This window comes from Pyxicephalus adspersus, chromosome 3, assembly GCF_032062135.1.
Source record: "Pyxicephalus adspersus chromosome 3, UCB_Pads_2.0, whole genome shotgun sequence".
Lineage (NCBI taxonomy): Eukaryota > Metazoa > Chordata > Amphibia > Anura > Pyxicephalidae > Pyxicephalus > Pyxicephalus adspersus.
The window spans coordinates 65560529-65573099 of NC_092860.1; positions in this window are offsets into that span (position 1 = coordinate 65560529).

Below are 12571 nucleotides of genomic sequence, written 5' to 3' on the forward strand. Positions count from 1 at the left end.
CAGGTGGGTGAGGAGATATGGGCCGGGGGCTTTGTTAGCGAAAGCGGATATTGAGGCCGCCTTCCGGCTTTTACCTGTTCACCCGGATTGTGTGCGGTTGTTGGGTTGTAAGTGGGAGGGGGGGTATTATGTTGATAGGTGTTTGCCAATGGGTTGTTCTATCTCCTGTGCTTTGTTTGAACAGTTTAGTACTTTTTTGGAATGGGTGGTTAAATTTGTGTCTGAAGTTGATTCGGTTATACACTATTTGGACGATTTTCTTTTGATTGGGCCGGTGGGCAGTTCAGTGTGTAGGGTGCTTTTAGCTACCTTGCAGCACGTGACGGAAAGGTTTGGGGTTCCATTGGCGGATGACAAAACGGAAGGGCCAGTTACAGCCTTGACCTTTTTGGGCATTGAATTGGACACAGTGGCAATGGAGAGCAGGTTGCCGCGGGACAAGTTGGATGCTTTAAGATGTGAAGTGGTGCGGCTAAGGGGCGCAGGAAAATGAAGCTGAGAGAGGTGCAGTCCTTGCTCCGTAAGTTAAATTTTGCATGTAGAGTGGTGAGGATGGGCAGGGTTTTCTGCCGGAGGTTGGCGGCGGCTACAGCGGGGGTCAAGGCGCCGGGTCATTTTGTTCGATTGAATGCTGGGGTGAGGGCGGATTTAGAGGCATGGGATTTGTTCTTGGGGCACTTCAATGGGAAAGCATTGTGGTTGGAGGGGCCTGTGGATACAGTTGATTTGGAGTTATTTACCGATGCAGCTGGGGGGGTTGGCTTTGGAGCATATTTTCGGGGTAAGTGGTGTGCGGGGGTGTGGCCACAGAGTTGGATACAAGAGGGTCTGGTTAAGAACTTAGTAGTTCTAGAGTTGTTTCCTATTGTTTTGGCGGTGGAACTATGGGGTAAGGAATTGGCGAACAAAAAAGTTTGCTTTTATTGTGATAATTTGGGGGTGGTACAGGCAATAAACACCTTTACAGTTTCATCGGGTCCTGCTGTGCGGTTATTAAGGCATTTGGTTTTTAAGTGCATGGCATATAATGTGTTTATCTTTGCAAAGCATATTCCAGGGGTTGATAATAAGGTGGCTGACGCATTATCTCGTTTGCAGTGGGACAGATTTCGAATGTTGGCTCCGGAGGCAGAGGACATTGGTCAGAGTTGCCCGGAACATCTGTGGGAAATTGCGAGGGGGTTATCAGAGGGCTTGTTCGGAGGTCGGTGAGCGAGAGGACTTGGAAGGCGTATGAGGCGGTATGGTCCGAGTGGTTGGGGTGGCAGGCACAGTGGGCAAGAGGGGTCGGTGACACGCCTGCGGTTGGGGTGTTAGGTCTGTTGGCTAAAAAAGTTGCTGAGGGTGTGTCGGTTGCGGGGGTGAATAGGATGATGGCGGGTATGGCGTTTGGTTTTAAGTTGAGGGGGATGGAAGACGTTACAAAGTCCTTTATTGTGAGGCAGGCTCTTAAAGGGTTTAGAAGGGGGAAGAAGGTGTGTGACAGTAGACGGCCTTTGTCGTTTAACTTGTTGAAGGGTTTGGTGAGGAAATTAAAGGTACTGTGTTTTGGGGACTATGAAGTTTTGCTGTTTAGGGCGGCTTTTGTGACGGCGTTCTTTGGAGCCATGCGGATAGGGGAACTGGTGAGCCCTGCGAGAGATCAACCAGGAGGTCTGCTAGCGGAAGATGTAGAGTGCAGTGCGGGTAAGGTGAGTTTAAAAATTCGGAGGTCAAAGACGGATCAGCTGGGCAAAGGTTTTCGGGTGGCTCTCTTTTCCTTGGAGGGTTCAGGGGTCTGTCCGGTGCGGACTGTGGAGGAGTTTTTGAAGGTTCGACCTCAAAAACCGGGCCCCCTTTTGCTGCATGAGGACGGGACGTTCTTGTCACGTTTTCAATTTGTGGCAGTATTTAGACAAGGATTGGCATTGCTGGGGTTACAGAGTAAAGAATATTCGGCGCATTCATTCCGGATTGGGGCAGCCACGGAGGCGGCTAGGTGGGGGGTGGACGAGTCAACTATTAGGCAGATTGGTCGTTGGGAATCGGAGCGTTTTAGGGTGTACGTGAGGCCACAATTATTGTAAATGTAAGGGGGATGTGGGAGTTGAAATATGGGGGGGGGTGGTGAGTTTACTTGGAGTGTCAGGGGTTTTTCTGGCATGGTTTGCTTTGTTTTTTCAGGTTGGAACCCAGGCTTGGTGTGGATTCTTGGCCATTCATACGTTTGGTGGGGTACCCGGAGAGCTGCGGTCAGGGCTGACAGTAGGCAATTGGGAGTGCCCAGGACAGAGGCTACAATACGGTGGATTGGAGTGCCAGGAATGCTGTGGAGTGGGGTGGTACCGGAGGTCAGGAAATACGCAGCACTGGATAGGTCACCCGATGTTTTGGTTGTACATGCGGGAGGTAATGATTTGGGTAAAAGAGGGATAAGGGAATTGATTAGGGACATTAGGTTGGATTTTTTAAGGTTGCAGGTGGAATTTCTGGGTATGTTGGTGGTATGGTCGGATATTGTGGCAAGGACTAGCTGGAGGGGTGCACGGTCAGTTGAGGGTGTTAATAGGGGGAGAATCAAGGTCAATCAGGAAGTGGGTAGGTTTTTGGCGCGACATGGAGGTGTGGTGGTGCGCCACAGGGAATTGGAAGAGGAGACGTGGCGGTATCTCAGAGGGGATGGGGTTCATTTGAACGCCATAGGTATAGACTTGTGGTGTTTGGGTTTCCAGGATGGAGTTCAAAGGGCCCTTCGTGTGTGGAGGAGCGCGCAAGAGTAAGGGGTCACTCTTCCGCGCTGTGGCGGTTGGGGTCTGGGGGGAAGGTAAGTGCCCGGTGGTAAGTCGGGGGTGAAGGGGCATCCTGGGTGGTGGAGTGCCCCTTTAAATTGGCTGTGTTGGGGCCCCTGAGGCAGGGTGGGCCCAGGGGCCATAGCGTGGTTCATGGTGGGTTGCAACTATTGCAACTGGAGGCGGGCTTTATCTTCCATGACCTGCAGCCTGGAGATGTACAAGTTGATAAAGGGTTAATTTAGAAATGTGGGGGTTAAGAAAAGGTTAATAATTGAGGTTAATTATGGTTTCTCACCAGTGACAGCTTAACAGATCCTCCTTGATCGCGCAGCTGAAATCTAATCGCCTTAATTGGCAGATTCGCGACCCCTATTGCTCATTAATATCAAGGCAGGAATCCGGCTGGCAGTGAGGAGGCGAGTGTACGAGACGGGAAACCGCGCTCGCTGGTCGCGCGTACTTTCGCGCTTCCAGCGAGCGCGGATTTCATTGATGAATCAGGGCCATTATATCAATTTCAAATATTCTAGTTTATTGTTTGTTTACATTATCGCCTACGAGTTTTATCTTAATGTCAACAGTGACCCCCAGATGAAAAAAGACTGGGCACCACTGACGTTAGGGCACAGTGCTCTAAAGTCAACCACAGTATAATCGCAAAACCAGTGAGCGCAAAAAACAAATTAGGACCAAAAAACGGAGGTCCGCTGAAACTGATATAACAAAACAGCTTTATGGTAAGTACAGGGACTAAGGTACACAACTAATCTTGTTACCACAATGCTATAGTACAGGTTGCCAACCCTGCTGTTTTAGGGTGTGTATATCTAGCATATTCAAACGGCATGAAAAAATAAAGAGATCTCTATAACTGTTTGTTGTCTCAGACCTAAGTTGTCACTTCCTGATTAGGTCCAATTATTTTACAACCAGCAGAAAATTCTACTAATTTGGATCATATGACCTTGGAATATTCCAAAAAAGAGTATAGACCATATTCAGCATTAGCAAAAAACAAAAGGGTAATGGAGTTGTCACCATATAACATAAAACAATGTGAGAAAAATATATATAGCAGAACGGATAGCCAGATCCTGTGGAAAATCGCTTTCAAATCACAGATCAGGCCCCATTCCCAGGGCAGGTGTTCTTGGCTATAATTTTACCTATGGAATATCTTAGAGTCAAGTACATGTATCCTGTCCAGTCCATAAAATCATTTGGAACGACCTTTATGATTCAGAGGCAGTAGAGCTCGAACTGGGAGGTGGTCTTCTTGTTCCAGGCAGTCTAGCATGTGCCGGTCAAATGAACGATCTAGGAGTAGCCACAGAAAACTGTAACCAGCCAGGAATGTGGATTAGATCTGCACCCAGAAACACAACGAGAGCTGGCAACTGCTGTGGTGTATGCAGGGCAAAGACTGAATCTCCCTTGGTGACGAGAAGGTGGAATGAGTGACCCCTGCAGTGGGATGCTCCTTGAGAGCGAATGGTATCCAAGATAGGGTGCAACATCAGGGTATAGGTTAAACTGTGCCCCATCAAACTCTATTGATCTCTTGAGCCATGCTTGTCAGAGTATTTGATCTTTTAGATTGAAAAAATAAACCTGGCACAGCACATCTCTGGAAGATTTGTCAGGTAGGTTCCATAGGCCACCGACCATGTGTATGCAATCTAACTCTATTGCAGTTGAGTTTGAACAATCTAAAAAGTGATTGAGTATGACCGAAGCAGTAGCTCTTAGATCTGGGCCAGCAGTTGCCTCTGGAATTCCTCGGATCCTGATGTTAGTTGTGTGTTAAACTGCGAGTATGACTGCTCCAGAGTTGTAATCCGCTAAGTCATAAAAAAAAAGGATTTTTCCAGTGCAGAAACCTTAGAATCTACAGAGGTAATGTGTAGTAAGGACTCCAGCTCCCTCCTGGCAGAGCCTTCTATATGAATTGCCAGGGTATCTAGGTCAGTCTTAAGCAGGGAGGCTAATAAGATCCTTAGATCTGGAGGGATTCCTGCAGGGGTTGCTGTATCAGCAATAGGGAAAGAATTCAGCTGTGAAAAGCAGGAAGTGTGAATAGGAGAGGAACCAGGACTTACTGCATCTCCCTGTGATGCTGCCTCTCTGTCTGTGGCTGCACTGTGTCCCCCTACATCGGCTTTTGTAGCGTGGCATGTGGGCGCCATCTTGGGAGTGCTCTGTTAGTAGTATCTGCACACTCAGTGGGAAAGAACCACAGTAGTCTTCTGGGATGAACATGCTGATCCAGGACCATTCTTGCGCCGAGGCAGAGGTAGGGAGAATGTCCGTAAAAAACGCATCCCAGGCTACAAATATACCTTGCCACAAAAAGGAGCTCCATTGAGGTGCGTGCTCATGGTGCCATAGCGTTGCCACACCCCCCATCTTAGTATTCTTGACCATGTTCATCACTTTATGACTGCAGTGTAGCCACCCTCTGATGGCTACTTGAAGCAGAATACCAGGTCATGTCACAAAGCTCAAATTATCTCAAACTGGGTTCTTAAAAATGACAAAGAGTTTACTGTATTTAAACGGCCTCCACATTCACCAGATCTCAATACAATAGAGCATCTTTAAAAAGTGGTGGAATGGGGGATTTGCATCATGGATGTGCAGCTGACAAATCTGTAGCAACTGCATACTATCATATAACATAGACTAAAATTTGGGAGGAATCCCCACTGGGAACACCTCTTGAATCTATGCTACACAAATTACAGCATTTCTGAAGACGTAAGGGGGCCCAACCTGGTTCTAGCAAGGTGTAAAGTAGCTGGTGAGTGTATTATATTATTAGCCATGTTAAAAATGTATTCTGATTCTTCCATTGGTGCAACAAATAGCTAATGCATTTTAGAGGTCACACCAATACTCTTTTATTCAGGGCTACAATAAACTGATATCTAAAACCTTTAAACCTAATTTAAATAAAAATAATAATTTCATCAAAATAAGAGTTGGATATCTTAGATACCAAAATTCTTGGAAATCAAATTTCTATGTACATAAAAACTAATGGTAATGGTTTAGAGACTGCTGATTTTAACAATAAACACAAATGCCTAGATTAAAAAAAATTAGCACCCATCAATCTAATTTATGAATTAGGTTGCCAAGCTTAAAAATAAAGTTATTACATAAAAATCTGTAAATCGTAACGCTATAAAAAGCTTATAATATGCATAAAATCATCAATCAGTAAAAACAAACTAATAATAACTAATAAGGACCATAAAACACGCACACAAAAACAATGAGCATGATATATGTTTTTCACAATCTGTTCCTACTTTGAAAAAGTGTTAGAATATGCAGTCTATCTGCGTGGAGGGTCCTGTTTTTTTTTTTTTTTTGGCTTAATACTAGAGAGCAGCTGCAATCAACTACTTCCTATAGGAAAACTGCATGTTCTATGATTCCTTTCATCGTTCATCAAGGATGTTTACACTTTTAAGGAAGAAGGAAATATAAAACATTTGCATTTTGTTTTTGATATATAGGTGCTATGTGTTAAATAGTTTAAAATTTTTTATGGCAAGTTACTGCATAAAAGAGAATGGCCTTAACATTACCTTAATATAGTAGGTCAGGTTAAGAGACATAAGAGGAAGGCAAAAAAAAAAACAAAACAAAAAAAACCTTGGTACAATTTGCTTCAACAGTGGAAAAAAACTCCTTCCTGATTCCATGAGGCAATCAGATTTTCCCTGGATCACTGTTATCTTTACTTGAGGCTAGGTCTACACAGACGTATTAAAAAACGCATGTAAACGTTCCTAATGCGTTTTTAATGCACCTTTATTAGCATTTTAAATGTTTTCTTGTGTTTTACCGTGTTTTCGGTTCAAGTGCTTAAGAAGGCAGAAAAAAACTGAAAAACGTGGGAAAACCCCCCAATGAAATCAATGGAAGTGTTTGCGCGTGTTTTTTGCCATTTTACAGTGTTAACCTCGCGTTTTAATTTTTTTGTTTTGTTTTTTATTGAACAATTTTTAAAAGTCATTTAAAAGAAGATAAACATGTAGCGAATACACAAAGAAAGGAGAATATTAGGAATGTAAATTCTTGAGTAGTTTAGCAGTCCGTGTAAATTGTTGGTAAAAAAGTCTTTTATGAACCTAAAAAACAACAGCAATCATGCTAGTCAATGTGAGATAAGATTCATCTAGAATGATATGCAATCATAAAAATTGCTCGGGATGAACGATTACGCACAACACTAAGACCAGGAAAATGGGGGTGATGGGGGGGGGGGATCAAGGTGAGGTGGTGAGTTGCTCACAGGCACGGATTTTCTCAAATCCGTGCCTGTGAGTAATAGTTATCCCAGCTCTCCCATGTTCTTTCAAATTGCTCAACATTATTCCTAATCAGAGCAGGAAGATATTCCATTAGGCGAACCTCTTGTATTTGCTTATGTAGTTTCTCCATGGAGAGAGGTAAGGTGGCCTTCCACTAAATGGGAATCAGTGTAAGTGCTGCTACCAGAATGTGGTAAAGGAGTTTATGGGAGAATTTAGGAAGGGTTGTGAAGGGCAGTCCTAGAAGGTGAGTAAGAGGATTTATATATATATATCTGAGAACAGTCGATTTACTTTTTTGCAGTAATCTTGGATAATAGGGCAAAACCAAAAATAGTGTTCCACAGTACCCCAATACGCTCCACATCACCAGCAATTTGGATCAGTGCCAGGGAACAAATGGTGAAGCACATCAGGAGTGTGGTACCAACGAAAAATAATTTTATATACATTTTCATTGTACAATGTATAAATTAGGCTCTTGTGCGCAGCCTCCCAAATCTCCGGCCACTAGTCAGCATCCAAAAGCCGACCCAGTATGTCCTCCCATGTACGCATGCATGCGAATTTACCTGAACATTGTGGAATGAAGGAGATGGTATATGAAGGAGGTGATGCCCTTAGATCACAGGCCATCTATACATAGCCTTTCAAAAAAGGTTAATTCTGTAAACCTGGGGGTATGTTGAAGGGAAGAAATATAGTGCCTTATCTGTAGGTAAGCATAAAAAGAGGATTGAGGAAGCTCAAATTTATCCCCAAGCTCAGAGAAGGAAAACAATCGCTTCTCTACCGAGTGTAAAATATGTTCAATGTGGAATAACCCTCTTTGCTTCCAAAGTTTCAACATATTCAGTGAAAGGCGACCAGGTATCTGTGGGGTATGAATGAAAGAGATTAGCACTGATGCAGTAGACAGAAGGTTATATCGACCTTTAAAGGTGCACCATAGATTTTGTGTGAACAACATGGGAGAGAGCAAGACTTTGTCAGCAAGAAATAAGGAAGAGCTCCACAACATAGTATTGGGGTGAATGAGAGAGATCCATTGCTCCTCTAATTCTCTACAGACACTGGGGGGAGTGAGCGAGACCCAGGATGGCAAATACCGGAGATGGGCTGCTACATAATACAGTATTTGTGTAAAGCTGGGGCCTCCAGACCTCCAAATTCCCAGAGGGTTACATAAAATACACCCAAATGAAATTGAGGAAAATCTATATTTTTTAAAGCTTGCGCTGGTACCCTAACCGGAAGTGTCTCAAGCAAATAAAGTTTGGGAAGTAGCATCATTTTCACTGATGCTATCTGCCCTAGTAGTGACAATAAACGATTTTTTCAGTTGCTTAAAAGAGACTGTAGCTCTCGAAAGAGAGTAGGAAAATTGTGTGAGTATAGTTGGTCATAGGTGGATGTGATTTAAGTCCCAAGGTATCTAATAGACCGCTCCCTCCTTAAAGGGATAGGTGTCCTGTAGTGATGAATGCTGCAAGAGGGGCATATGCTTCAGTTTTTGTATTGAGCTCACTTTCTATCCTGAAATTTCAAGTGCGGAGTTCACTTTATAAATCCGGGAGAGAAATAGCCGGTTGAGTTAGAGTAAGAAGAACATCATCTGCATATAATGATATTTTGTAGGATGATCCATGCTCTGGTACACCCTGACAATTAGGGTTGGCTCTGATTTTAGCCGCCAAGGGCTCAATGCTTAGGGCAAAAAGCAGGGGCAACAGAGGACAACCTTGTAGCATGCCATGCTTTATAGGGAACATTGTGGATGAAGCATGCAGCAGTTTGACTGATGCCGTAGGGGAACTGTACAGGGATTTATTTGCTCTGAGAAACGGTCCTGAGAACCCCATTCTACTTAAGAGTAGAAAACATAAAGGGCCAGCTCAAACAGTCAAAGGACGTTTCTGCATCCAGGCTGGGAATCAGTGAGGGAGCTTTACGTTTGTTGAGAGTATCAATTATCTTCCTGGTGTTATCATTGGCATGAGGATGTGGAATAAAGCCCGTCTGATCCCCATGTACAAGAAACGGAAGAAATTTTGATAATCTATTCGTCAAGATTTTTGTGAAAATTTTAAGGTCAGAATTCAATAATGCTATAGGTCAGTAATTTGTACAGTCCATCGGGTCTTTGCCTGGCTTAGGTACTACTGTGAGGTGGAAGCTTAACATTGAGAAAGGGCTTGGTTTGCCCTTCATAAAGTCAATAAATAATTCTACAAGATGTGTCAATAGGTCAGGTAGAAAGGTTTTGTAGTAGGGGTATTGGAGGCCATCTGGGCCAGGGGCATTGGCAGGTGGTAGCTGTGTAATTACCTTAAATATTTCCTGCACTGTGATAGGACAGGTAAGCAGCTCTTTTATTTTCTGTAGTGATGCTCCAAAGGACTTTTGAGCCTGATGAACCGTTTGGTAGAATTGGGTGTGATACGATTCAAACCTGGAGGCTATGTGTGATGGATCATATCGTATTATAACCCTCCTGTCCTTAATAGCTATAGGTGTTGAGTTAACTTGCATTTCCCTAATTTGCATTCCAGAAGTGTGTCTGTTTCGTTCTACTTGTGGTAAAACAATTGATGCGAGTGCTGCATCATCCAGCTGACCTTCCTCAGCTGCAAAGCCCTCAATTTGTAGTGGAGGGAGACAACCTCCCCCAGTAGTCTCAATGACAGTTTACATGCAAGCCGCTGTTCCGCAATGCGCAACGCCTGCTCTGTGTCGACGCGTTGCTGATTAGAGTCCCATTTAAGGCGGGAACTCTGCCCTCTAAGAACCGTCTTATGAGCCTTCCAGAGTGTGGAGGCATGCACCACGATCCCCTGTTATCAGTAAAGTATTGTTGTATGCCAGTAGTCAGGGCCAGATTGGTACCTGCATTTTTAAGGAAGAAATCATTCAGCTTCCAATGACAAACCCTGACAATTGTGGGAGAAAAGAGAACATTCAATGTAATCGGAGCATGATCCGACCAAGCAATGGGATGGACCTCAGAAGTAACACTATTTTGCAAAAGAGGGAGATTGGTAAAGAGCTAGTCGATACGTGTGTGAGTATGATGAGGGAGTGAGTAGAAGGAATCCCCTGGGATGATGGATTCTCCAATTATCATATAATTGGTAACACCTAATTATTTTCCTAAAAGCTTCCTAAAAGAGTGTTGTAGCACCTGTGCCGAGGGAGAGGATGTACCAGTAGTCAACCTATCCTGTGTTGGGGAAAAAATCAAACTAAAATCCCCTCCCACTATCAGGAAAGTATGCGTGAATTCCTCCAAGAGGGCCAGTGTTTTGGAAAGAAATTGTGTCTGACCTACATTTAGAGCAAACAAATTGCACAGAATAAGAGGAACCCCCTGAAGAGTCCCGTTCAAAAGAAGGAATCTACCCTCAGGGTCCAGAACAGAACAAGTTAATGTATTTCAATGAGTTTTTTAATAATATAGCCACTCCTGATTTTTTTTTTGTTTTGTTTTTTGTTTAAGGCGAGTTAGCCATGTAAACCCCTGGGTAATGCTTAGACACAAAAATAAAGGAACCAGTATGATCAAAGTGAGTCTCTTCCAAAAAAAAAAATTCAGCCAACAATTTTTTGAATTCCCTAGAGAAAGGCCAGCTTTCTCTTTGTGTTAGAGTTCAGGCCCTTAATGTTAAAGGATAATATTCTTGTAGCCATAATAGTGGTCGGAGATTTGGGAAGCGCTAAAAGACCCCTGTAACAGATCTTGATGTTTAGGCATAGTAAGCCCGGTCACCCAAAAGGTCATCCAAAGTGTCAAACGGTCATGGAAAATGGACCCCCTAATTCCTGAGCACGGGGGAAAGGTGACGAAGAGAGGGATCAGGAAGTGGGAGGAATACAAGAGAATTAGAAACAAATAAAAAAAACAAAAAACAAACAGTATTAAATAAAAACCACAAGTTTGCATAGTGGTCGCAGAAAAGCGACCCAGAGGTCTACAACACCAGTTGGTCCCTGCACTCAAAAAGGAACAGGGGGAACTTAAAGAATCGGACTGGTGTATCGGACTTCCCATGGGGGATAGCAGCCCAGGGGGCCCAGAAGTCATAAAATTTACAACCATCCAGTGCCCCTTGCCATCCCACCTAAGAGCAATATAAACAGCAAAATATGTCTAGCGGGCAAGCAAAACTGCAATAGGAACAGAATCCATAACATCATAGAGCGATTATCAATCGAATACCAGAGAATGGTGACAAAAAACAAGAAAGAACCTTCAGCTCTAGACAGAAAACATGGAGGGCTCATTATCCTTGATCCCTGAAGAGATTCTCAGGAGGAGCAGAAGTCCTGGAACACTGGCGGGATTTTTTCTTGGGAGCCACTAGTTGCTATTGAGGGGGGTGGAAGATGGCTTCTTGAGTAGGTCCCAGCCTGGAATCTTTGGTACTGTAATCCCCAGGTCCTCGCAAAAGGAAGAAAGTTCCTCTAGAAAACGTAGGGAGGTGGATCTGCCATTCTTCCGGGGGATAAGGCAAAAAGTAAAGCCCCAGCGATATGGAATGCGATTGTCCCTGAGAACTGTAAGAAGAGGATGCAAAAGCCTACACTGCTGAAGGGTATGCCATGAAAGATCTTGGAGTAAGGGGCACCTTAAAATTCAAAACTACACAATTGCTTCTTTCAGCTCAAAATCCACCAGCCAGCATATGACATCACTCGGATGGGAGGCAGATAAGGGAGACCGCAGGGATCTGTGAGCATGATCAAACCTAATTTCCTGTGCAACCAGACAGCCAAGTATGGTATTAAAAATGGCCTGTAAAACTGCTTCAAGGTCCTCCAGACGGGTAGCCTCCCGAAGACCCCTCACGCGGATGTTGTTTCTCCAGAACCTATTATCCAAATCCTTTAAGGAGCTGTATAAATCACAAAACTTAAGCTAATAGTCATAAGTCTTATGCTCAAGTTGACAGATGGCCTCCTTAGCTTGTTGGACTTCCTCATCCATGCCCTCCACCTTTCCCGAAAGTTACTGGAAATCTGTGCGGAGTGCCCCTATCTCTGAGTGACATGTGGCTTGTACCTCTGTAATCAGCAGGTGAAAGTCTGCCATAGTAGGTACGCTTTGTAAGTAATTTCTCCAGCTGAGGGCCTGGTATAGGTTGGCAATCAGGGGTAGATGTCGGAGGACTAGTACAATGGAAAACTCACCAGGGCTGCATCCATTTAGACTGAAGAGCACTGAGAGGTCTGCTGATGTACTGGCTGAGAAGCAGGAGCCTGAGGCCTTATAAGGTGTATGTCTGCTACAGAGGAGCATTGTGGCAAGGCAGCTGTGAAGACCAACCTTCCGACATGGGAAGCCCTGGGAAGGAATCCTTCGAGTCCTCAGTAGAAGCTGCTGTAGAGGAGAGCTCAAGATTGCAGGGGGGAGGGCTGCCAGTGTGTATGCTTGTAGCGGTATCCTGAGAGGAAAACTCAGAATGCGGGTGGATCGGG